The following is a 4,678-nucleotide window of genomic DNA, read 5'->3' as shown; positions in this document are numbered from 1 at the left end:
AACCAGAGGGTACCCCAGCTCACGTTTGTCTTATTTGGACAGGGCTGGCAAGTTGGTCATTCATCTACTTCTTACAAGAGCAGTTTACGGCCTGTTCATACATCAGGCAGGCCACCGTTTGCTGGGTACTAAGAAAAGCTTAAGGCAAGCTTAAAGTATGTATGAAGGCAGCTTCAACCAAACTTACCATTCAGGATGTCATCATCAGTCCAAATGTACTTTATACACACCATTCTTAGAAAGTTTATTTACAGAATCTTTTTAATGGGAAATTCTTTTAAAATTAATGAATACCATGTGTGTAGTCATATACCTGTCACAACATGCACATGGAGGCCAGAGATTATCTTTATGGAGATGGAGATGCTTTATGGAGCAACCTATGTTAGGGAGCAGTCTTCAGGCTGGCAAGGACACTCTGGTGGCCATTATCTGCACACACTATCCACATCTGCACACACTATCCACATCTGCACACACTGTCTACATCTGCACACACTGTCCACATCTGCACACATTATCCACATCTGCACACACTGTCCACATCTGCACACACTGTCCACATCTGCACACACTGTCCACATCTGCACACACTATCCACATCTGCACACACTGTCCACATCTGCACACACTATCCACATCTGCACACACTATCCACATCTGCACACACTGTCCACATCTGCACACACTGTCCACATCTGCACACACTATCCACATCTGCACACACTATCCACATCTGCACACACTGTCCACATCTGCACACACTGTCCACATCTGCACACACTATCCACATCTGCACACACTATCCACATCTGCACACACTGTCCACATCTGCACACACTGTCCACATCTGCACACACTATCCACATCTGCACACACTGTCCACATCTGCACACACTGTCCACATCTGCACACACTATCCACATCTGCACACACTGTCCACATCTGCACACACTATCCACATCTGCACACACTATCCACATCTGCACACACTATCCACATCTGCACACACTATTCACATCTGCACACACTACCACATCTGCACACACTGTCCACATCTGCACACACTGTCCACATCTGCACACACTGTCCACATCTGCACACACTATCCACATCTGCACACACTATCCACATCTGCACACACTGTCCACATCTGCACACACTGTCCACATCTGCATACACTATCCACATCTGCACATACTATTCACTTCTGCACACACTATCCACTTCTGCACACACTATCTATATCTGCACACACTATGCACATCTGCACATACTATCCACATCTGCACACACTGTCCACATCTGTGCACACTATCAACATCTGCACATACTATCCACATCTGCCACACTGTCCACACCTGGACACACTGTCCACATCTGCACACACTATCCATACCTGCACACACTGTTCACATCTGCACATGGGCCAGAAGGAGGCTTAGCCATCTCTCTGAGCCTCGCTCTAATCGGGGAGGAGTGTTAGGAGGGACGGCTTTGCCACTTTCCCATTGATCTGCTGCTTTAGTCCTTGACATGGCTGCACCCACATTAACAGCACACCTTCACTCAGAACTGCACTCCCTCAGAGTTCCCTTTGCTCTTCACAAAGGGAAGCCAGCTCCTGATGACCCCTCTAGGAGAGAACAAAAGACAAATGCATTTGACTTATTCTTCATCTTCCCATTTTTTCCTGCCAGAGCCCCTCCTTAGAAAAACCTAGAGTTCAGGACACACAGGGACTCTGCTAAGGTGGTCAAGACAGAGAGCAAAGTGATGCATGGATGCTTGTGTGATGGTTTGGAAGATGGCTAAGACCACTGACATAAGTGGTTTTAGAGGCTACGCTGGGCAGTTTGGACAGTGTTGGAAGATGGCAGCTGGGAAGACAGGGCTAACTGCTGTTAACATTTCCTTAGTTTCTCTAAGAGCTCAGGGAATCGACGTTCAACTTAGCAAGTTATTGTGGCAAGATGAGGCAAAGTCTTTGACTTTCCTTCCTACCTCCCTCATTTCCCAACCACAGCGTAGGAATCTAAGTCCCCTACATAGCCCAGCGAGCCATGACATGAACAGGTAGAACTGCTGTCTTCCACAGATCGTGACAGCTTGAATAGGCATATTAGTGGCGTCCACCAAGAACCCAGGGCTTTAGAGGTCTCTTGAACCTTCTAGATTGGGGGAGGGGGCATTTAGAATCACAATTTAAAATGCATATTTATTGATTTTATGTGTAAATGTGTGTGTGCTTGAGTGTGTGTGTGCACTGCATGCATGCACGCAGGAGCCTACAGAGGTCAGAAGAGGTACTGGGTCCCCTGGGACTGGAGTTACCAGTGGTCCTGAGGTACCATGTCGGTGCTGGGATCTGAACCTAGGTCCTTGTAAAAGCAGGCAGTGCTCTTAACCACTGAGCCATCTCTCTAGCCTCTAATGAACAATTTTTATCATCTTTGAGTATTATAATATGGTAAACTTGTGGTTTACTGACTGAATAATAGAAACAGCAATAATGCATTGTTTGCCCATACCCAAAGCTCTGTAGCATTTGCCTGAGATGGGGATCGAGCACAATCTTATAGGCTTCCTTGCCTGTTTGGTCACGTTGGTAAAGGAAGCAAGAGACAGACTGTCGGGCCTTTAATGCTGATGTCAGACTGTGTCCTGCTCTAAGTGGCTCGTTGTCATGTCAACAGTGGTTTATCAGTTTATCCCTTGCCCTGAAAGACTCCATCTCACCAGCAGCGTGGACTCAATTTTAGGCTGGAAGATGTCTGTGCCTCGGAATGGGGGCATGAAATTGCCCCATTCACGTAAGGCAGCTTGATGAGTGACGTAGCCTTGGGAGCAGAAGGAGGCCACCACATGTTCACTGGCATGAATGAACTGGGACCGTAGAGGTACACAGGCGTATTTAAAGTCACATCAGCAAAAACTAGGGCCAAGAACCTGTAAGAAACATCAGGCCAAGGAAAGTGTGCTATATTCTCACCTGGACTCCTAATATTGCTGTAGCAGTGACCGCCCCCACTAGCCTGTCATCTGGCTACCTGGTGTATGAAACAAGGGACTGACAGGCAGAAAACACCCGATTGTCCTTGGGGCTGGACATGGCCTCCCTCTTCCGGTTGCCATCTGCCCACCCTCCTGTTTGCTCTTCTGGACCTGTTGTCCATCTATATTATCACTTGGTTGTCTGTCCTTGTTCCTTCCTTTGGCTTCTGAAGCTGGACTCAACTCCAGCTCAATTCTGAGCCTGCAGCCTAGAACAGCAACGGTGTCGCCAGTTGGGTGACGATCTTGGGCCCTCTTTGCCCGGTGCCTAGTGTTGGCCTCTTAGGCTTCCTTGCCTTTTCAACCATTTGCAGTTATATATATCGCTGTCTGTCTCTTGCTTTGTTAGGCGGGTTAAGTGCTGTGAGTGTACTATGTCAGAAACACCAGGTGTGGTGGCCAGATAGCCCCATTTTCCTTTAGGTAAACACTGGCTCCCTTATTAACATTTTAACTTTTGATTTTTTTTAACTCCCAAATCGCATAGTATATATATATATATATAAGGGCACTCTCAAGACCCTCCACACAGGAGCCGGGCATGGGGGCGCACGCCTTTCATGCCAGCCCTTGGGAGGCAGAAGCAGAGGCAGAGGCAGGCAGATCACTGTGAGTTCGAGGCCAGCCTGGTCTATGCAGGGAGTCCAGGACAGCCAAGGCTACACAGAGAAACTCTGTCTTGAAAAACAAAACAAAACAAACAAACAAAAAAGACCCTACACACAGGAAACTGCCTACTCCAGACTTAGTTAAGAGCTGCATTCTCATGTTTATTCAATAGCTCCTAAACATTTGTGCCTGGTGCCCAGGTGTGGAGACCTTGGAGGAAGAGTCTGCTTGTTTTTTTGTTTTTTTTTTAAATGAAGCTCAGAATTTTGTGAAAAGAGGAAAACAAAGAGGCTCATTAGAAAAACCCACTTCTTTCCTAACCATTACACTATTGTTTTGTTTTTGTTTCTTTTTTCGAGACAGGGTTTCTCTGTGTAGCCCTGGCTGTCCTGGACTTGCTTTGTAGACCAGGGCTGGCCTCAAACTCACAGAGATCCACCTGCTTCTGCCTCCTAAGTGCTGGCATTAAAGGCATGCGCCACCACGCCTGGCAGCTATGACACTCTTGTCCTCAGCCTCTCAGTAGGGGAAAGAGCATGCCATTGCTTGGACAGCTGGGGCTAAGTTAGACTGAGAGACTGCTCCCAATTTAGGGAGAAAAAACAAGGTGTGCAGTACCCCAAATTTGTCACAGCATGGCTTCTCAGTGTCCTATCACCTCTGGGTAAATTTTCACATACTCAGCAGGGGAGTCTTTCTTCCATACACTCCCTGCTCTCTGGCTTTCACAGCTCTCTTTTAGACAGACAGTATATTGCCTTTGGGGGCCTCCAAACTTTACTTCAGGCTTGACCTCCAACTATAGTTGTATCTTCTTTTTATCTTAGGCCACAATTAAAATGTCTAATATTTTAAATACTGTGTTGAGCCACATTCTGCTGGGTGTAAAGCCGATTAAAGAAACTCCCATCAGCGTGTGAATGAACCTCGCCTTTCTTAAAAGGTGTGTTTGCATCTTAGTAGCAAACCTTTAGCACAAATTAATATCTAATTGGCAGAACGTGTAAATTAGTTT

This window comes from Acomys minous (genome assembly GCF_964271855.1).
Source record: "Acomys minous genome assembly, chromosome: 8".
NCBI classification, from domain to species: domain Eukaryota; kingdom Metazoa; phylum Chordata; class Mammalia; order Rodentia; family Muridae; genus Acomys; species Acomys minous.
This window is presented reverse-complemented; position numbering follows the sequence as displayed.